Source organism: Zonotrichia albicollis, chromosome 9 (genome assembly GCF_047830755.1).
Source record: "Zonotrichia albicollis isolate bZonAlb1 chromosome 9, bZonAlb1.hap1, whole genome shotgun sequence".
In the NCBI taxonomy this organism is placed as follows: domain Eukaryota; kingdom Metazoa; phylum Chordata; class Aves; order Passeriformes; family Passerellidae; genus Zonotrichia; species Zonotrichia albicollis.
In genome coordinates, this window is record NC_133827.1 from 31,785,972 (window position 1) to 31,808,424 (window position 22,453).

General features: G+C 44.3%; 1 long non-coding RNA gene across 1 annotated transcript in view; it reads right to left on the reverse strand.

Moving 5' to 3' along the window:
• The window catches only part of LOC141730152 (uncharacterized), a 63,477-nt gene extending 41,167 nt beyond the window's left edge, over positions 1-22,310 (reverse strand). Inside the window, exons 1-3 of the long non-coding RNA XR_012581651.1 lie at positions 21,798-22,310; positions 12,190-12,402; positions 1,343-1,398 (exon numbers count right to left, since the gene is read on the reverse strand). This is a non-coding gene — a long non-coding RNA (uncharacterized LOC141730152). The remainder of the gene's footprint in view (positions 1-1,342; positions 1,399-12,189; positions 12,403-21,797) is intronic.
• Positions 22,311-22,453: the final 143 nt, after the last annotated feature.

Below are 22,453 nucleotides of genomic sequence, written 5' to 3' on the forward strand. Positions count from 1 at the left end.
GAGGGTCTGAAGACATGGCAATCCCCATGCACAGAACGGCAACCAGGCTGTGAGCCTCTAAAACTTTAGCCACCACACAGTGACACATGCACTGGTTGCCAACCAAGGCAGGCAGTTGCTTGGTTTTGGAAAGCTCAAGGGTCTAGCATCCCTCACCAACCCTTTTTCAACATGAGAGAGAGAAGCTAAGAAAGTACAACAGGAAAAATAGGTTGTCTTGTGGGCTTAAATCTGTACAGTTATGCTAGAGGTAGAGTGACACCAAGTTTTATCAACAGTGGTATAGTCCATTTTATCTGGGATCAAAGTAGGAAACCAGGGCCCACTCAGATCCTACTGTACGGGAATGGCTCGGAAACAACATCTTCCAGATGGTCCCCCTCAAGCCACCACAGAGCAATGGAAATGCAGCAAATAAGAACTGTGGCCACCACCCAAATGCTCCATCAAAGACATGAACTCTGGCCTCTTTAAAAAAAAAAAAAAAAGGAGGAAAAAAAGAGAAAAAGAAAACCAATACAAACAAAAAAACCCCTAGATCCATTAATGAAAACTAAAGCACAAGGCAAGGGGTGATGAAAACAAATAAAACTAAGGCTGTAAAATGCCTGGTATGTAAGATGTGTTGAAACTTGCTGCTGACAGCGGCTTGAGCAGACATTCACATGCAGCCATTCATAAGATGCACAGTAATTACCTTCTCTGGGAGGCTGCATTATGGTGATTTCTTTAAGCAGAGCACAATATCTCTAGCAACAGGATATAATTACAGCAAAGGATATGCCTCTTAACCTCTTTCTACCCCCCCAGCCTGTTCAGGGAGCAGATCTGTGAGCCGGGGGCTCTGTGGCCAGGGTGAAAGTAGCTTACCCTGCACTGCTGCACTCGTTACCTAGAGCCAAGCATGCTTCTGATGGCAGCTGGTGGTGGCACTGCTCTCACAGGAACAGGATTGTCTCCCCTTGCCTCTGGGTGAAACACCCCCAGCACTGCAGGGCTTTGACAGAGCTGGCAGCAGCCACCAGGCCACCGAAGGAGCTCAGCACAGTCAGCCTGCTCTGGGCCGACACCTCGGTGGTAAATAAATAAATACCAAAAGCAAACAGGCGAGGGAATGACTCAGGACTGGAACACACTGGAGGCACTGTGAGGCAGCAGGTCTTCCCACCCCCAGACTGGGACCTTCCTGGCCCCAGATACCCCACACTGCAGAATCTCTTTGGAGAGCTGATGGGCTCTGAAGAAAAGCCCCAGGCTCCCGTGTAAGGACTGGTACCATGACTAGCATGGGCAGAGGTGTGTCCGGGGATGGATGCCACTTCCTGGTGATTTGCTGGCTCACCTGCAGCAGCCAAAATGCCAGAGCTGGTCCTGTTCTGCTCCACTTCCACAGCCCTCCTGCAGAGAAGCACAGGAAATCTTACTGTTGCAGCTGCTGCATTGATTTATGTAGGATCCAGAAACAGAGAGAGATGCAGGCAATGACAGAGCCCTAACAGCTGCGTGCTCAGCTGAGGGACTCAGTCTTTCACACGGCACTGTGCTCACTTCACTGTTCCAGAGGAATCCAGAGAAGTGTCCAACACAGTGATGGTCAGTGAGTTTTGCTGCACTGGGAACCATCTCATTGTGAGGTTCCACTTGCAGACCAGCAGGTATGAGGTTGTAGGCACCACAAATTGCTTTTATTTATTTCAGTATTCAATCCTGGAGGGAAAAAGTAAAGAGTTAATCCTTGTCCCCAAACCTCTTCGCCCCAAACCAAAAATGCAGTGCTGCATCTGATCCTAGGCACTGTTGTTAATAGCCCACACACTGATTATCTGAAAATCAACATCAGAGCTCAATCTTTTTTCCAAAACCAGGAAACCAAAACATGGGCTCTCCATGCCAGATACTGAAAGCAGAGAATCTGGGAAGCTTTCAGAGCCCTTTTTCAAAATTCAGACAGGTTTCCATTACAACATAGAGATTTTTTGTTTGTAGATGAGGGACTGGAAATCTTCTTTTTCTAATATGAAACAACTAAAATTAAAGAATAACAACAATTTTCCTCACTGCTCTGGAAATTGTGTTACAAGTGAGAATCAGCTTGGTCCAAGTTTGCAAGCTCTGATATCAGTAGGAGAATTTCCCTTCACATTTGCAAAAGGAAATGAATTTTGCATCCGCCGGATGGCAGTGTAGGGAGAGCAATCATATTAGTCATAGTATTATTGTTTTCCTTTTAAGCCTCTCAAAAGTGATTGCAGACACAGCAATTCATTGCTTATTAAGATCTCCCTGCATTACAACCAGGGAAAAAAAAATCTAGGTCTCATTAATAAACCATCTTCTAGGATCTCTATAAGAAGACAGACTTTGATTAACGAAAATCGTTCAATAAATGATTTGGCTTGTCTGACAAAGTGAAATGATTGATTGGAAAGAGTGTGCTTTAAATAGTTCACTCTTTTTAATAAAAGCAAAGACTTCAGATAGAAATACAAATAGTAAAAAGGCAGTATTTCTGCTTCCAGAGAAGATCACTCCTTGTACCAGGCTGATGGATGCTGGCAGCATACACAAAGTTCACTTCGGAATTCTGACTCTGCACGACTGAATTATTCTAAGCCTGAAATGAGAACATCTTCTGCAGTTTCCCTTGTAAAGCACATTGATGATCAGGGAAGTCTGTTCTAATCCCAGACACGCACCACATTAGTTTTCAATTGCAGAGACCAAATATTTGTTCCCTGCGTAGAATAAAACTGAATAGCAAAGCTATATGTTAAAATCCATGTAAACAATATTGCAACATCATGTAACCAAGAGGATAGCCCCAGAGCAATAAGACGAGAGAGAGAACAGAGCTTGGGAAGGCAAGCCACCGGCCATTCTATTTCCACTAGAGGGCAATAGCAAATAAGCGACAGAAAACTGGAAGCCATGAGTCGACTGCGATAAACTGGTAAGAAATGGTCAAGTTGTGTTTCCCGGGCAGGAGCCGCAGCTCCCCCGCAGCCCCAGCTCCCGGCAGGTACCGCCTGCCCTCGGCTCTGGGCTTTGGTTCCTCGGATTAGGCAGTGGAAAATATTCACACATGGTTTTGGTCTAGAAAACAAACACAAGTAAAAGAAGTACTTTCTGAGGGATGCATTTAAGCATCATCAAATAGGTGGTCAGATGCCGCTGTGAACAGATGATTGATTCAACCTCACATATCATTCAATTCCAGATGTTACAGTGAGACAGAAAGATCAGGCTGCTGAAGCCTTTCCATCTCCCTGTCTGGTTTACCGAAGGGAAGGGTTGGAGGTGATTTGATCTAACTCTATTAACATTTCTCAGCAGGGAACTGTGAGAGATGTTAAAGGATTTCAAAAACCTAATAAACAAAACTATAACCAGATCCAGAAGCTCAAAGTAAAAGCTGGAAAAAAATCACACTGGAAATAATATGAGTATTTAACAATTAAAACTTGCAATAACGCCAGTAGTTAATCGCTTGAACAAATGATGTAGGGGAGAGTTTTATTCTCTGCCCTTAGAGCTCTTAAAACAAGATTTGCTGTCATCCTAAAACATGTGCTGTAGCTTAACAGTGAATTATTAGCCTTGATGCAGACATTACAGGTACAGGTCTCGTCTGAATGAGGCAGAAGGTGAGATTAGATTAGCAGTATGGTCTCTTTGTGTAATTACAGTCTACAAATATCAAGGTTCTTGTCACAAAGAATTGTCTTTCAGCTGTAGGGACTGACTCTCACCTTGGCAAACTCACCTCATAGGCTGTGTAGACACAACAGTGACAGCAGTTCCAAGGACTGTCACATGGCCTTCAGCTAGCAGGCCAGCTTCTCTTGCCCAGTCATTACCTGTCTCTACAAAGAAAAAACCTTGAGCCTGAAGAAACTCTTCTCTGCACCAAGCTGTCCAGGATTAACAGACAGGCCATTCTGTGCCCGAGCTGAGTACTGGCTCCTGGGCTGTGGTACCAGCTGAGAAGAGACTTGGACAAGAACTGATACGTGAGAGTGATAGACAAGAGGTATGGGCCAATTTCAACATTTTGAAGCCTTCAGAGAGGCTTCCAAAAGCATCATAGCACTGAAGCATCACCAGCCTCAGCCCAGCCCTTGTGAGCTGCAGGGCAGACAACACCAACACAAACAAAAGCTCAGCCTTTCTCACCAGAGACATGGAGCACTGCTATTCCAACTGTGATCTGCTTCCAGCCTAACCAAATGTCAGTGCTTTACGAGACTGGACAGTTATGGAACAAGCCAAATGTGATGACAGTGCACTGGCCTTTGCAGTTACTCTGAGGCATGTCTCTGTGGAAACAGCATGGGAAGGTGCAGGGCTGAGGCAGGCAGAAAGCAGAAGCTCACAACACTCAGTGTTCATGCTCTTCTGTGGAGGAAAGGCTTGCAGATGCTTCTGAGTGTTTTGTCAAGGCTGGAAGGCATTGCCAGTAATCCCAGGGAGCACTCTGGGAGACAGCACAGAAATGGCACACCGCACCAGCCAGGGCACAGTTGCCCTCTGCACTGAAATGAGAGTGCTGGCCCAGGGGACGATACCTGCCAGGCCCCCAAATGTCCCCTCCCAAGAGGACTGCACCTACCTGCAATAGCTCCACATGCTGGGCTGACAGCTCAGTTTTCTAAACTAGGAAAAAAAAACACCACCAAATTGAAGCAAAAGGATTTGAGGTGCAAAGGAGTATAATGAGAACGTGTTTAGACATTGTACTATTTTGTAGGATGGGATATGCCCTAGTCTAAATTCCTCCAAGCACTGCCTCCATGACTCATCTGCAGCAAGTCTCCCCTCTCCTTCTTCCCACCAACCTTAGTCACCTGTAGGAACCCCCCCACAGATGTCACCCCCCACTTACTTCAGGCTTCAATTCTCACACATCTGCTCACATGTGATCTAATATCTGCAGCCTACCCTTCATAAGGAAACCCCATGTGAGGGGCACTACTGTTTACCCAAAGTGATCAGCAATTAAACCCCCTCTCTTAGAATGTGCTTGCAACAAGTCCTACAAATCAACAGTTTGAACAGCTTCTCTGGGCAGGTCACCTCCAAAGGAGAAGGTCTGGAGTGGCTGTGGCTGTTCCCCTTCCCAGGCCACAGGCATGTGAGATGCCCCTTTATGCAGACTGACACACATAAAGCAAACACCATGATCCTGACAGTAAATGCTGGAACCAAGACCAGGCTCCTGCACTCTCCTACCCAATTTGCAGAACAGAAGAGAGAAGGTTATGGGGCAGCAAATCTGATACAGGCAGGTGTCAGACTAACACAGTGCTGGTGGAGGCAGGAAAGTGAAAGCATCTAGGTGGGAGTGGAAAGCCAAATTACAGGTCAAAGGGTTAAGAGAAGAGAGCCCATTATTCATCACTACTACTGTGTTCCAGGCATTAGAAACATTTGGAGATAATTAGTGGGAGAACAGAACAATGCACTAGAGAAAGCAACAATGCCCTGGTTCAACCCAGCAGATGAGCTCCGTGCTCAGAGCAAATTGGTCTAAAATAAGTATTGCTCCATCTCAAAACCAGAAAGGTGTGACCTACTTCTCTGACCCTGGCATCAGCTGGCAGAAAGGGAATTGACAGAATGATTCTTCGTTCCCATCACTGGAGACCGAGCATATTCAGTTCCATTTCAGAAATAAAAGCCAGCAGCTTTTCCAGCTGATTTTGGGTAACTAATAACACAGAACTGCACTCATTAACTAAGCTGGCTAGTATTGTAAAGAGTTCCAAGGCAACAACTAAATGGACTCAATATTAACAGCTGTGATAGTGTCAATGTTATTTAGAAGCCTTAACTAATAGCTTTAACATTTTCAAATGTAAAGTATATTCAGTTTTTTAATTATTTTAAGGGCTTTAGTGAAATTTTGCCCCCAGATAGCATCACTTTTCAAAGCTGCATGCTCTATGCAAAACCTGGGAAGCATTTTGGTGCTTCTCAGATGAACATTCTCAGAGAATCATAGTTACACAACTGTAGTTCTGAAAGTTATTTTCCGAAGATATTTAAAAGTTGCAATGTCAAACTAGTTTGATTTTATTGCTAAATGATTATTTGGGTATTGTCTTTTAGTGAAGATACTCTTGGACGCTGAGCTCTGATCACAGGGTTCATGCTCTAGAGAAGAAATTAATATTTCAAGTTTCAATTTTCGGGGAAGGAGGGAATATTTTGAAGCCTCAAAATAAATTCATTTGTCAGTGAACTTGTGGGCTATAAGCACGTATTTTTATGCATCCTGATCGCCCACTATCTGCCAACACAGAAAATCCCAAAAACTCCTGGGTCCCAAAGTGTCTCAGTGAAAGTGTTACAGGGTACTACCTGTATTCCATAGGAACAAAAATTTCTGTCTATGGGCAGAAATTAAGGCATCAACATCTAATGAACAATATCTACCCTTTATAAGAATACATTTCCCAAACTTTACACAAATCACAACTTCAGCAGAACTGGCTTGGAAGTCATTCTGTTGGATGTTTCAAAGATGTGCCAAAGTGCAGGACAGCCTGGAAGGTGGCAGCAGCCTGTCCCAATGGGAAAATGGTCAGAGAAGTGAGCCTGAAATCCTTAGCAACTTCACATAAGGAAGAGCAGGTCTCATTGCATCTACCCTGTGCCGTCCTCCTTTGCTAGATGGGCTATTTGAAAATTAAAGTAAATATACATAAAACACATGACTGCAAGGACAGACAAGTGCTGACATGAGTATTGCTGCTTAAAGGAACTATTACCTCCAGTCCAGGAAGAATGAAGAGGAGTTGACAGCAAAGAAGGGCAGGAAATGAAAGCAGGAAGCAAAACTGAATGGGGAGGAACAAATTCCAAGTACGAGAGCAGAAAACTAGTCCTTGTCTTGGAGGACTCTACAGATGTGGACTCCTATTTTCTGCCAGAAACTCCCTGCATCTCAGAGCATATCTGGTACAACTTTATGGATCCTGGGGAGCTGATAATTGAAGAGATGACTGAACAGAGGATACTGTGTTCCCAAAATAAGTGGAAGAAGCCTATTGACAGTGTATCTCTCTCTTGCCAAATGGTCAAATCAGTTGTTGCAGAAACTTGGATATATTCCCTATGCTGTCCACATCAACTGGATAATAGTAATATTTTTGAAAGCAGCTTCCTCTGTTCCCATGCCACCTAAAAACTGTCTTTGTGAAAAGACCACCTTCATCCCCACTTTGTCTGATCGTTCCAGTCACAAATTCTTTAGAGAAGGGACTGACTAAGGCTCAGGGCTTGTGTGAACATCACCCAGCACTTGGAAATGCAGCATCAGTTTTGGCCTCTTGCAGCCAACACTATATAAAAGGCTTAGCACCTTCAACCTGAGATTTTGCAACAAGGTTTTTCAGTGACATCTGGAAAAAGAAGCTCTCTAATCATGTAGTAAGGCTGGGTTGAAATATTCTAATGCAGTTTTAGCAAGACCAACCTCTTCAAGTGGGAAAGTCATTTACTCTTCTGCCTTTACCTGCTCCAACAAGATCAGGTGATGCTTCTTTTTGTAGGAAGCATCCCTTCCTACAAAAGCAGAAAATGAGTTTTGGTTATGGACTTGGCCTGAGCTTCAAATGGATTGGATCTGAGGCCAGATCCAGTCTTAGAGAACAGTGGGAAGAATTCGCTGCCCTAACTTTGTGATGGAAATGGATACCTTAAGTCAGAATTACTGCAAGGTATCTCCTCCTTTTAACAGTCTCCAGGCACCTTGAATAACCTGTGAGTATTTCAATGCCCGTTCTCTATCAGTGGTGTTGGCTCAACCAGCAACTCTCCATTCTCTTACTGGTATAAATGGTCACCTTCCTTCCAGCCACACTAACCTTCACTAACTCAAGATTAGGCAGGGGACTTCTTTTCATCTCCTCTTTAGGATGATAAATAGGAACATGACAGGTTTTTCAGAAAGTATCAAGACGGGAAGCAGTATGTAAGAAAGAATAAAAATTTAAAAAGGCCTTTCCTCATTTGGTGACATTTGGCAGATGACATCTCAGGCTGATATTCAGCTATTTTGTACACAATGGGTTTCCAAAGCACCCAAATGTGATCTTCACTATCTACTTCTACATTTTCAAATGGCTTTGTGGGATGTAAGAATTGTCAGGAATGGCAATAGATGTTATTCTTGTCTCTGCTAAATCGAGGGTGCCACCTGCAAAGATTCTTAAGTTCAGAACATTTACACTCCCAGACAAGAGTGCTGTGCCACCTATTAGACTGAAGAGTTGTCATTTGCCAAATGCTAGGATTCTCTTAACTAGAAATAGGCACTGCAGAGAAGCACCAAGTTGCAGCAAAAAGAAGAGCTTTGGCATCAACTTTTATTGTTTCCTTTAAAGAAATAGCAGAGAACTTTAAAGTGAAAGCAATAACTATTCAAGTTCCCATCTCCCTTTGCCTGCTCTGAACAAATCAGATTAACTGATGCTGGCTGTTATCACCTAAATGAAGAAAATGGTAACAGCTTCAAAAATTGCATCCAGAATGTGTAATCAACAAATGTCTGAGCATCTTTCAGAAAGGACAGCCTAATTATCTCAGTTTTATGAGTGATTAACTGCATTTTAATAGTGGGATAACTAAGGCACACGAAGAGGAATTAACTTGCTCAGTTGGCCAATGAAATACAAAGAAACAGGGTGAGATATCCTGGATCCCCATCAAGTGCCCTCTAGATAACACTCTTGCTAATATAATCAATTAGAAACACTACATATCACCCATCTTCAAAGAATTTCAGAAACAGTGAACAGACATCATCAACGTTAAGCTGCCCTGTGGATCTTGGTATCCCATTGCATCATCTGCTTTGATCATCTTTGCTCTGTGTCTATAACTCCAGTAATTAATAGCTACCATTCTAAGAGGAGTGAGATAATTGCCTTATCTAGCAATCTCTTCAGAAATATTATTATTGGAAATAGGTCTGCATTCTAAATATACACGTGCCTCTAGATGAGCTAGGCCAAATACCAGCTACATGTGAAGCAAAGCTGGCACTGAGGCCAGTGCAGTCCAGATGTTTGGGCTCCTGTCCTGTGTGCACTAAGCTCATGTGCACCACTCTGCTGCACCTCTCCCAGCATGGCCAAGGCTTCTTGCCAGCAGCACATCAACCGCACCATCACCACAGCCTGATCCCACAAGAACCTTCATGATCTCTCAGTTAAATCCCAGGAGCTGGAGTAGTTTTCTCTGTACTCTTGACAACATGGACCTTCCATGGCTTGGTCAAACACTACTGGCTAAAGTCAGGGAATTTTGCAGAAGAATAGTAAAGTAAACCTGGCAATAAAAGAACATAGCTAAATTACAACACCTTCAGCTTGATTTCCAGGTCATCAGTTCAATGATAAATCTGTAGGTGGTGCCTTCATAGAAAGTCATTAACAGCAGTTTCCTTCACATCCTGTACTCCATAGCAGCCAAAAAAATTACTCAGCTACCCTTCACCTATCTTCTATCTGGCTAAAATAAACAAAACCAATTTTTTTTTTAATTATCTATATCTCTACATGTCTTATGTAGATGGCAACAAGGCAGCCATGACATCCTCACTGACATTCTGTCGTAGAATTCATGACAGAGAAAGATCAATTAGCTCTGAGCAAGCAATATTTCAGTCACCAAAAAGAAAGCATTAAAAATCACCAAAGCAATCTCAAAGATCTTGAGTTATTAAGAGAGAACCTAAGGTGGAAGCACAGAAAGCCTCACAGGTTATTACAGTCATCTGTTGGATGTTTCTACTTACCTTGGATTCCTTGTTGCATGTGTGTAATTTCAGTAGGTTTCCTGCAACTACATTTAATTTAGAGCAATGTTAAATGAGAGAAAAACAAAACAAAGAAAAAAAAATCTGGCTGGTTCCACATTAAGCATTACTATTGACAGCTGACAGAGAAGGCAGAGCTGGAGGGGAAAAAAGTATGGAGGTACTGCTTGTCTCTCCTGAGAAATAAAAGGTGTGTGAAGGCCTCAAACCTCACATGTTCCTCTATCTAGAAATCCAACAAGCTTCAAAATTAGTGTCTCTTCATGTCAGTAGCAAAACACAAGAATGAGGGGCATTTCAGATTATTCCACCCTCCCTAACAGTCCTCCTGCACAGCTCTAATTTGACTGTATTGATGTCTTCCTCAGAGGAGATAAAGTTGCCTTCCACAGAGAAATGCAAAGCAAAGGAACAAGACAGAAAGGACTATCATTAACAACGTCAGATTTTTTTTCTACTCAGCAAATGGGACTCAGTTCTGCAAGTTACTGTCTATACCTTTTCACCAAAGCATCTCTGATCTGCCTCCCACTGTTGGATTCAAAGCCAGTAAATAATGACTTTCCCACATAATCATTACACTTGGGGTTTTAACCAACTGAATACTAACCTCTAAAATGAAAGCTCACTTATGAGTGTGCGTATATGTCTGATTTCATACATTCCTGTTGTTTGACTCACACAGACAGAGAATTATGTGGCTGAAATCTCCAGACTAGTTTTTGGGAGTATGTGGCAAGCCTGAATTGGTAAGATCCAAATCTAGGCACAGGGAACTTGTCTGTTAGAGTGTGTACAGGCTATGGCACAGCAACAAAGAGACAGTAATTAGGCAGCATCAGTCCCATGGGTTTAGCTCCATTCCTCTACACATCCCATGTTCTGAACTGGTCAATTCAGGGATAATTATTTCTGCTCCCCTTTGTCTTATGGGTACAATAGTTCATGGATAGCCACTAATGGCAGCTTACGAATATGGATGTGATAGCTTAGAGAGTGAGAAAACTAAATAAGTTTTCCTAAAATTGGCTTGAAAGACTTTAGGGAGTTGAAGATAAACAATAACAGTTTATTATCATAAACAACCTGTAGGCAGTGTTTTCTCACGCTTTCTTTTTTTTCTTTTTTCAAAAATTGTTTATAAGAAGAGTGTCTTGTTAATTAACTAATTAGGTGAAAAGTATTAAATGACTAATTAAATCTATCCAAATTAGAACAGTTTATCAAAAAAAACACTTCCAAATATAGGGTGCATTATTATACCAATCAGCCTTCTAATAAGTCTATATAATTTCTTACTCAATAACAATGCATGAATATCTCTGCTGATGAGAATGGTTCTCCTGAGGTAGTGCTTTGGAAGAGCAGTCTCCAAGACAGAACTAAAGATCACATTCACACTGTGTCACACATCAGTGGCTTTCAATACAACACTTTCCCTTCTGAAAGCCTCTCTGCCCATCCCTTAGCCTGGCACAGAAACTAAGGACACAGCCACACAAGGTGCTCAGCAGCTTCTGTCTCAGTGAAGGTAGAAAGAGCACTTAGAATTGAGTCCTTAAAATAATTGTTTGACACAAAAAACATAGTGATTGACCAAGCACATCCTAATGCCATCTTTGTACATTCCCATATTACAATCACCACCACCAAAGAAGCTGTTTCAGTTGGTAATCGCAAGGTAATTTCAGTCTCCTGTACTGTACTCTGCTTCCAAAACATTAGGGAATAAGGCACCACCAATATTACAAATTAGATGGCAGCATACGTTAGGAATCTGCTGTAACTCCAGCCCTCAGTGACTAGCACAGCTTCAAGTGTAAACAAACAAAAGCTGCAATTTGTGCCAAATGTTTACTCTGATTTTAAATCAGGGTTAGCTTTGCCAGTACAAATTATGCCTCCCTTTGTCTTCAAGAAAGCTGGCCGTAGACTAGAGGAAGTTAGACAAATTTTTTGTGTTAAATGAGCTGTCTGATAGATCTTTTTAAACCAGCTTTTACTTCTCCATCTATAACCAGGGGTTTTACACCATTTATTATATCATCCATCTTCCAACATTACTCAAACACAGATTTAGTCTGTATTAGAAGTTAGGAAGACAGAGATTGATCTGCTGGTGCAAATGACAGTGTGAATGCCAGTGAATGAGATCAAGATACTGGGCATTTATTCACCCTATTAATGTAAGTCATGAAACTCCAATTCAAATCTGGGGTCATTAAAGCAGAGTGCTTATGATTTTCTTGGCCATATAAAAGCTGAGTATTCCAGATGAGACTGCAGCTCCCAAACAATTCCCAGCATGGATGGACTAATGAACAGTGAAAAAAAACCAAAACCCAAACTGTTACTGGCTTGCTTACCATATTAATGAAGAACTTCCTCATGGGATGCTGCTTTGCACAAGGGCTTGCACAGAGAGTGGGTTTGGAAGCCACAGGTGGGGGACTCCCAGTCATGGCACTCCCAGTCAAGTGTGAATTTGAAGCTTTCCCATTACCATCTCTGTCGTGTTTCTCTTCCAGTTGCTCCATCTGGAGCTCTTTCTCGTTTTCGCCATCTGACATTTCAACAGCCTGAAAACAAGCAAAACAACTCCTCTAAACAACCAAAATGTTTGATCAGATCCTTTATATAAATGAAATGCTAGTGTATGCCAGGCATCTGAACTTGGTAAAAATAAATGAGTGCTTCAAACCCACTATTGTTCTCAAGGTCCCTGACCTTCAAAACATCATTCTATTCTATTTGTAAACAACACAGACATGACAGAACATGTGAATACCACTTCACCCTTTGGTAACAGTATCTATCCCCAGACCTCAAAGTGTTCTGCAAATATTAGCTCAGCCTCTCGTGCCTCTAAAGAACTCCTACTCTTCAACAAATATTAGTTGAATCTCAACCTGCACCACTCAGCTCGTAGGAGACCAGTGCTGTTCTCCAAGGTCAGAAGGGTTGAATACTCTGGCAAAGGTTATTCAAGAGTTTGTAAAAGACTTAGGCAACAGAAATACAAATTTATAAGTCTTCTAAGTATGCCTGGACTTTTGGAAGTTTGTCTAGAGCATCATCCAAACCTGTATACCACTTGTGGCAACTCTAATATTAAACTTCAGACCCAAATCTAGACCGATCCAGATTTCATTTAAACAAGAGAAAGCAACCAGGCAAACCAGAACACTAGTTTAACTATTCATCTTCCCATTACCTTTTCAGGTCTCATAGTCATTAATGGTTTTGTGCATAGCCAGATAAACCAAGTCATAGGAGGCCTCAGCTGGCATTTAGCAAGGGGCCAAACAAGGCCTGGTGGCCAGGAGGAGCACACACTGCCCAGTTCAGCACCAGGGGATGGATGCAACCTGAACTCACCCAGGTTTCAGGAACTCAGCACAGCTCCACTGGTACAGCTGGACTGGTTCCTGACCACAGATGTAGGAACACAAAGATAAGGCCATAGTAACTTCCATATGGTACCCAGCCTGAACTTCCTAGGAGGGCTCCCTGGAGGCAATTCATTTCCAAGGCACAGAAAACGTGCTTGGCTTTGACTCATGTCTCTCTTTTGCATCTTTTGAAAAACTGGTTATGGACATTTCTGTAATGGAAGTTTTCAACACATTTTCTTAAAAGGCATCACTCCAAGCTCTGGCCAAAACTGCAGCTTACATTGATTTTGATTCCCTCTGGACTATGCTTCCATCAGAGGGTAGGAACACCTTCCCACTGTGTTGTTTTGCATCATCCAGACTTCCCAAACAGCTCATCTACTTCACTGCTTTCCTTTGTTCTACTTAACAAAAGAAAGAGGTAACAACAAAGCTAGAAGTTCAGACTCTGCACACTTTGAAGTTGAAATACATTAAAGAAAAAAACAATTATGCTTTTATTGGCTATACATGACAATTTATTCCATTAGATTCCATTGAATCAGTTACCTTTCTAAAGAAGGGATATTACTCTCCATTATAAGAGAATTGTACTCAGTCTAATACAGTACCCAGCCTATAATTATAGACAACGTGTAAAGTTGGAGTTTTTCCTCCAGAGTTTTTTCTTCTGTATTTTATACTGTCTACAACAGCATTTCAACCTAAGTTGAAAGCTGATTGATGATGACACAGGAGAAAGCAATGGTAACAGCAGTCAGTATGAGGTTAAAATTCTCCAGGGGTTACTTTTTTGTTGGTCAGAAGGGGCCAGTCCACATGGGTGTTGGCTTTTGGCCTTTTTACAACATATTGTTGACTCTTGGAGCGCACTGTGACCATTACACAACACTAATAATGACTGTTCCCAGAGCCTTCTAAGCACTCCAGGAGTAAAAAGAGACGGTTGATGAACAGCTTCACGATAGCCTAAAAGTATTGCCTGGTTCCCTCAGTAAGGTAAAGTATTTTCACTACAGTGCTCCTAAAGCTATGGGTAAAATGCAGAGCAAAAAGTGATAGCTAGGAGCCTGAACCAGCCAGACAAACTCAGGAGGAAAACAAAACCTGCATCATTACCTAGGGGCTGAGTGGGAAGGCTCAACACAAGTGAAGTGACAGATTGTTTCCCTGAATGTTTGCAGCCCAGGACTGGGTACCTTTCTGCAGGTAGAACAGAGGGCCCCACTTCTGGCAGGAGAGGAACCATGCAGGTTTTGGTGGCATGACATACAGAGTTAATCCAACTAGAACAGTCCATTTCAGCCTTCAAAGCAGGGAAGAAACAAAAATCCAAGAGAAGCCTGACACCCACTTTCTTATTCTGTGATTAAATTGCTAGAAGGAACTATCCTTATTCTGTGATTGAACTGCTAGAGTTCTTCAATCAATAGAAGTGATTTTTCAATCAGCAGAACTGGCACACAGGCCAAAAGGGTTGAGAAACACTTCTGCTCTTTGTAAGACTCCCATAGCATTCTCTCTTCCAAGAGGTCTGCTGGAGGTCCTGATCAAGCTGGTGGTGTGCTCACTTCCCAGGCACTGTTTCCTGTTTTGGGGCCCTCCTTCCATCACTACACCACCAATGTCTTGAATCTGGGTATGTGGTTAAACACTGCACCCTGAACATGGTCACCAGTCTTCAGGCTCTCCAGGCATGAAATGCGAGGAAGAGCCTCACAATCCTGGAGAATTTCCTCTTCTTCAAAAGTAGGTTAGGAAAGTAAATCTGCCTCCTGTCTGAAAAAGCTCCTCCAACTTTTCCCTGGCTAAAGAGCTGCTCTCAAACTTCTTCTCAGCCAGTATGACAGCAAGTCTTGTGCTGCCCTACTGCAGATGGCATAGCAGAGTGCCCAGCTGGAATTATGCTGGCACAAGGCACAGGGAGAAGGACAGATAAGGTGATTGCTCTATTGCCTCCTGTCACTGCATGGAGCCCCAGAGGCTCCCCCTGTGTAACTTCCTGAGCTGAACTGGCTCTGCAGGCTCCAGACTTGCTGGGTAAGTCCCCCCACCCTCCCATACCCACAGGTTACAACCAGCAGTGCCAAGAGTCCCCAGTACCATGGGCAGGTTCCCATTCTGCAGAATACTCCAAAAACATAAGCTAAGACACTCCCTGCCCTGAAACACCTCATGTTTAAGCAAAAGAGGAAAACAAAAGATAACAAAAACGGGGTGGCCTTAACAAGGGCATACAGTTAATCCAGAAACCTAGTCTTTTACTGCAGAGCAATGCACATCTTATCACCAATGCTGCCAGTGGTGTTTGTGACACACCTGATGTGTCTGGTGCTTCCCACAGGCCACGTGTGCATTCTGAGAGAGCTTGGAGCTAGGAAACCTCATCTTTGATGTTGGGTATCAGGATGAACAGAGGATCTGCTTTGGAAAGGATGTCTTCATACCTATCCACTTATGTCACACCATAGACTGCTCTTGAAGTAAGAGCAATTGCATAACATTCTCATCTTCATTTTTCTGCTGTCCACCCAGCCAGGAGGAGGTCACATCCCTTCTAACAACTTCTTTGCTTTGCAGCTCACTCCTACATATTTCAAAGGAGCTGCCAGCATTGCATTCTTTTCAAAGAACCCCAGGGAAGTTCTAATCTCAAAATTAAGCAAAACAAAGTCCTTTGAATATTTTCCAATTAACCTAAGATTGACACTAACACTTTTCTCTTCATGTTTCCACTATTTGAACAACTGGGTTTCTCCTGCATGCCCCAGTTGTCAGGCCTTTTGGACCATCAAAGATCTAAGTTACTCCTTTCCCAAAGATTACTCTGGTTTTGAAACTCAGAGACCCTTTTCTGCTAAGTTCGCTCTAGGTTGTGTCATTTAGTGGAAGAGATCAGAGAAGCCTCACAGCAGCAAAAACCCAGGGAAGATATCAAAGAAGAGACAGTGTGGCAGGTCTCTCATACACTAGCAATGAGGGCAAGTTAACACTGCTGAAAGCCTTCAGAGCTGCACTCTGCTTCCCAGTCTTACAGCATAAATATCCAGAGAAACAGATATGACAGAGAGTGAGTTCTGAGTGCTCAGAGCCAGCAGAGAGCATAATGGCAATGCCATAAAAAAAAAGGTCAGCATTCAGGCAAGAGGCTGGAGGTAGCAGGCACAGTCCCATTCTGGGGCTTGCAGAAGCATGTTGGCCCTCTGGGGCCTGCAGGCACCATGGCTCATTGGCCAAACTTCCTCTGAGTTAATGGTGATGCTGGAACACAGGAACTCTCTCATTTGACTAAAAAAGCAGTTCTGCCAGCAGATTTACAGGCAGCTTCTGTGCTACCTGGAACAGAGGGAGGAGAAGGCTCCCACCACAAGAGCAGCACTGCCCACAGACACACAGCATGCAGGGAGCAGCCAGCACTTTAGAGATAGAGTATTTATGCCCTTTGTCACTCGTTGCTTAGGTAAGGCACATCTAAAAGTTGTTAGGCAGATTGCCAACGTGTCCCAACTGCCCAGGTGGGGAATTCCTGAGCACTTTCTGTCCATTAGGTTGCAAATGTCCCTCTGACTAAGGGAAAATATTGTCACCCACACTTTATAGATAGGAATAGCAATGCACAGAGGGCCAAGTATCCCAGTTCTCCCTCCCTGCTTTCTAAACCATAAACAACAGTAATTCTTCCCTCAATTACTGGAAATGACAGGCTCTTTCACAACCAGGGAAGCTGCCCCTTGCCTGGAACCAAGGAGCCAAAAGCAGTCAGAGACAGCAGCCTGCAGCCTATGCAGGGCCTGACATGGTTTTAAGCCTGAGGAATGTTTCCTCAAGCACATCTCTGGGGTCTTTTTCTGTGCTCACAAAAACATTGTGTGCTCTGTATGCTCAAGGAGTTCACCTTCAATAAATAAACTGAACAAAGGGAGTAAGTGCTGGCACAGTTGCATGGGCTGCTTTAGGGACAGTTTGCAGCAATGTCAAACTCACCTTTGCTGGTGGCTGCTACCACTTGCTGGGAAGGAATCCAGCCCCCAAAGGGAACACTCAGTAACATCAAGAGCCAAGAGTAATTTCGTCCCCATTAGTTAATATTAAATATAAAGGACACATTCCAGTACACAGCAAGTAGTCTTTGCCTCCTTGAAAGACAGTTGTGGAAGCTCTGAGGTTTGGGACCATTAAATGACAAACCAGAAATACATGAAAAGAAGATTTTTTTCAGACTAATTGTAGGATAGCATTGCTCAGACAGCATCAGTAGCTCTCAGATTACTACCTGGAAAAATCCTGGGTCAGAGGCATATTGCTTACCCAATCCAGAGAGCAAGCAGAGAGCCTTATGGAAAGTACGGATGAGGATTGTGAGCAAAGTAGCCAACAGCCTCCTTTCTGGTTTTAATAAAATGAAGTGACATTCATTCTTCCTGTGTGGAAAACCAGAGAAAACAGCAGGTCATTCTGAAGGAAAAGCAGACTTCTTTGTGTTGGGTCAATGGACCAGCCTGAAGATGTACTACAATAGGCTTCAGCAGCAAAGATGCTCCTTTCCCAACACTGCAGTTTAGAGGATGAAGGAAAAGCTACATTCACCTTACAGCCCTTGAGAAATGATTGCTTCCCTATCGAGATGTGGCAAAAGGAATATGAAACTTAGTAAGGGTCATGAAATTCTATGAGAGCAGTAATCAGCTTGTCTACAAGTGCAAGTTTCCAGTGGAGCTAGCCCAAAGCTGATGGTGAAGGCCAGGCTCATCCATTAACTCCACAGGCTGAGTGGCACACAGCTGTGCTGCACCTCTGGAACCAGCCCTGGGACAGCACAGAGCCCACCTTCACCTAGGCCAGGTCAGAAAAGAGAAGCAGGTGGAGGGTACATTTAAATATGGTAGATGTCCATAGAGCAGTGGTAAGGGAACCAGAAAATTCCTGTCTAACTTTGGCTCTCCCATAGATGCTCTGCAGAGCCTTTTGACAAACATTTCCCTCACCTTCCTTCTCCCTCCTCTTCTCTGCAAAGTCCTTTGTTTCTCCATGTGGAAGAAACTCAGGAATAAAAGAACTTTCCCCTCTACCATGAGCCAAATACACCAGTGATAGCAAAGCATATCATGGAAGTTATACTGCCTAGAAGAGGCAGTAGTTCTCCCTTAAGATCCCCACAACCACCATGTTCCTGCAACAGTTTCTAGTTCCTGGCAAAACCTGAACCAGAAAAAAAACTTCACTGCTGAATAAGTGCTAGTAGAAATAAGTAAACAGGCTTGCTCTCTGTCATATTCCCTGAAAGAGTGAGCATGCCAGCAAAGGCAGCACAGACTCTCAGAGCAGTAAACAACCAAGCAGGCAGAGCAAACAAACATTTAAAATCCCATATGTCAGAAAACCTCTCTTTGGAATAAAGAGGTGAAAACAATTTCATCAGAAAGGAGGAAGTTTTCTCCCCTTCCTTTCTCCCCACTTCCCCAGTCCTTCCTTCCCTTGTTTACTTTGTTTCCCTGTTTCAAACCAAGTCAGAGAACCTTTGGTATTTGTGGAACTGGGCTCTTTCTGTTTAACTCCAGCTGTGCCCACAGCCCACATACTGGTTTGGTAAAACTTGCCCGGTCTGACAAAGTGGTTTCTCAAGCTTGAAATAAAACCATAGTGATTTTTACACTACTAAAATGAATGGCCCTTGACAGGACTAGCAATTATCTATGAATTCCAAAGAAATGGCTTGTTGCATGGCACAGCAATGTGCTCCACACAGCACTGTGGCAGGGGCATGCAGTGGTTTGCTGGGCTTTTGCTCTGGCATTTCAGCCTCTTTTGAAATATGACATCACTGAGAGCTCCAAGGTAAAAAAACCCCAAAAAACCAAAGAAGGTACCCCCAAGACTCCAAAGACCCCACAGGACAACAGCTAAGAGGGTTTTTACCTGTCACAGACATGGCGTTGGAAGGAACTCTTAGCCAGACTCCAGTCAAGGAAGAAGCAGCATCTGAATTCAGAGGAAAAAGCCCTTGCCAGGAACACCAACCATGAAGCTCCTTGTGGGAAAGGGGATTCTGTGATGGTCCCCACCACAAGGTACCTGTAACTCTTTCTTTATGGGGAATACCTGCATACATAGTCCCGGAGATGAAGGCAGCAATTTGTTTCCATATGTTTGATTTAGTAGTGACTTGGATCTAACACCCTGCTGTTATCAGAGAGGGTCTGTGGCCTGCAACTGTGTTATCAGGTATCAGAGAGCCCCCTCGGGCAGGGACTGTGGGAACAGATGCTGACCTCAGCCAAGCAGCAGGAAAACAAACCTCAGCACAAAAGGGCAGGATGCCACAAAATAAGACTCCTTGAGAAAGGAAACAGGGAGAAACCAAAGCTGAAATCTTGATGCTTCTAGGAGCCATGGAGAGGGATAACTGAACAGGATGAGACCTGGCCAGCACAGGGTTGCACAAGGACAGGCTGAGGGTCTGAGCAGCGCCAGCAGGCTGGGCCAGCTGGGGAAGGAGAAGCAACACCTCTGCTGAAGCAAGGGCTGCTTCCAGGGCGGCAAGCAAAACGTGTGAGTGCCAGCCACACCGCTGCTTTCTGTTTGTCTGCTCACTGAGGTCTGGCAGACAGACTCTCCTTCCATGTGTGCCTGGTCAGTGCCCAGCACAGCACCAAGAGCCTCTCAGTCCTGCTAGAAGGGAGAGAACAAACCTCTGCCCAGGATGAGACCAACACAGGGAAGGAGGTGGCCAGCCCGTCCTGCTTTCATGTCTTTTCAGACTGAACATTTTGGAAGGAAATTTTGCCTCTGTCTGGGATTAATTCAGCTCAAATTTGTAGTCACTGCAGGCAGTGGGGAAGCTGCAATAGCTATTAGAGAATAAGCCAAAGAAGTAAAAGCAAGCAGGGACAAAGATTAATCCTTGCCCTCCTCTCAAAACAGAGAGTAGGCACAGGGATCTAAATTAAAAAGCAACTACTAGTGGCCAGCACTAGCGAGTCACTGCGGGCTGGCCAGGGCCTGGCTGCCACAAGCAGCTCTGGCACAGGAGTGTGGCACACCCTGCTCTGGTGTCCAGCACAGACAAGCAGTCCAGAGCTCACTGGGAAGGCCAGTGGAGCTGGGAGCAGCTGCGAAATGCAACAGGGGGGAAAAGGGAGAGGAGTGCTCCCCACTGCTGCTCTGCCAGAGGGAAACAGCCAGCTCCCCTCCTGATATTGCTGCTGGCCAGGTGCCTCCAAGCTGTTGGTATTGGTCATTATTTGGTTGGGGATCTGAGTGGCCAAGATACCCAGAAAGACCAAACTGTGGAAAGAGATGAGGCCATTGCACGGTGGAAACAGGAAAAAATGCAGTGAGACAGGGCAGCAGCCAGCAGTAGCATCCAGGACGGCTGAGATCCTGGCTGCCCTCGCAGGCATGGCAGCACCAGTAGAACCTGGGGGGGATGGCAATCCCACGCCTGAAGGCTGGAGCTGGTTTCCCATCCGTTCCCCAGGCCCCGCGCAGCAGCGCCCGCGGTCCCTCCCCGCTCGACATCGCCCTTCGGACGGGAGGTGGCAGCAGATGGCCACGGACAGCCCCGGCCGGCCCCGCCAGCACCTCCGGGGAGCGCAGCGCGGCCCCGCGGGACGAGCCCGCCCGGCTCCCAGGGCCCGAGCACGGCCGGCTCCCCAGAGCATCCCTCCTCCCGGGATGCGCCATCTCCCAGCCTGCCCGCTGGCTCCGAGCCCCCGTCCGATCCCACACACGCCACACCCTGGAAGTGCTCTGCCACAAGTTGAATTGTTTTAAAAACAGCCTTCATCGAAAAAACAGATGGCAGCAACTAGGAAGCTCTGATTATTATTGATTAATGCAGGATTGCAGTTGGCAATAGGAGATACTGGGAGCAGCAGAAATGAATGTGGATATTAACCAGTGGAAGGGGAAAAAATCATGGAGTAAAGGAATCATGGAATCATTCAGGTTGGAAAGGACCTCTGAGATCACCAAGAAAGTCCAACCTTGGACCTAATACTGCCAAGTCCACCACTAAACCATGGCCCTAAGCACCACAACTACAGTTTTCTTAAGAACAGTTCCAGGGAAAGAGGAAGACATGCTATCCAAGTCTCAACAGGCTCTCAACAGTCAAGAATCATGCTCAGATAACACAAGGATCCACAAATGTTTGGCCCCTGCATCACTCATCAGCTTTCACCAGAATGAAACTCTTTCTGAAGTTTAAAAACAATAATTAGTAACCGGAATTATTTTCTGGCAATCTGTAATTTCCATTTTCATCTGCTATTTTGAGAAATACAAATGGGAAATCAGACCAGTCCAGCAGAAACTTGTCCCCTCTGTATCCCTAGATATATATATGCACACATATGCATGTATAGACATACACATATATACATACATACCTATATATAGGTATACCTTCTTCAGACCAATAAAACCTGAAAACCAGCTGGATTTTAGAGCTCCTACAAGTCATGTCTCCAGATCCACACAGGAAATTTGAGGATTTGGTCACAGTGCACTGAAACAAAGACAAAAAAGCGTACAGATACCAGTATAAGGAACAGACTGGGACACCCAGCAAGCCCTACCTTCCATCTCTTTTCCAGAACCTGGTGCCTGGGTCTCTCCAGTCTCTATCCACAATCAGATGTCAGTGCCACACAGCCAACCTCCAGGCAGTGCACCACTGATTTAACTGGCTCCTCTATCCCAAGTGAAAGTTGAACTTGAAAGCAGTGATGTTTGAAGTCATTCCTTCAACCATTCTTTTTTATTTCCGTGTGCCAGACCTCACTTCTGTCACCTGGTATCTGCCCTTCCAACAGGAGAGGTTCACACACAGGTGCCTGCCAGAAGCAGCAACAGACAAAAGCCAGCAGGCAGCTTTCATTTCCTCTGCCCAGAAAAAACCATACCTGCTTCCTAGGAGAAGCCCCTAGGAAATGTAATGGATTGTAGAGTGCAGTACTGAATGGGAACTCAAAAGGTCACTGATACCATACGCCCAGTGTCTCAAGGCATGTTTATCTCCACTTAAAGCATTTCTGGTGTGGTTCCTGGGGGGTTAGGTTTTGAGTTTTTTAGCAGGTGAAGTGTGTGTATTTGTTTCATTTATTCTTTCCTAGCTCTCAAGCAAGAAAAATTATATAGCCTTGCCAGAAATCCATTAACTCCTCTTAGCCTCAGAAAATACCACTGCATAGCTAGTCTTGATCACATTTTCTGTCTCAAGGTAAGCTTAAGA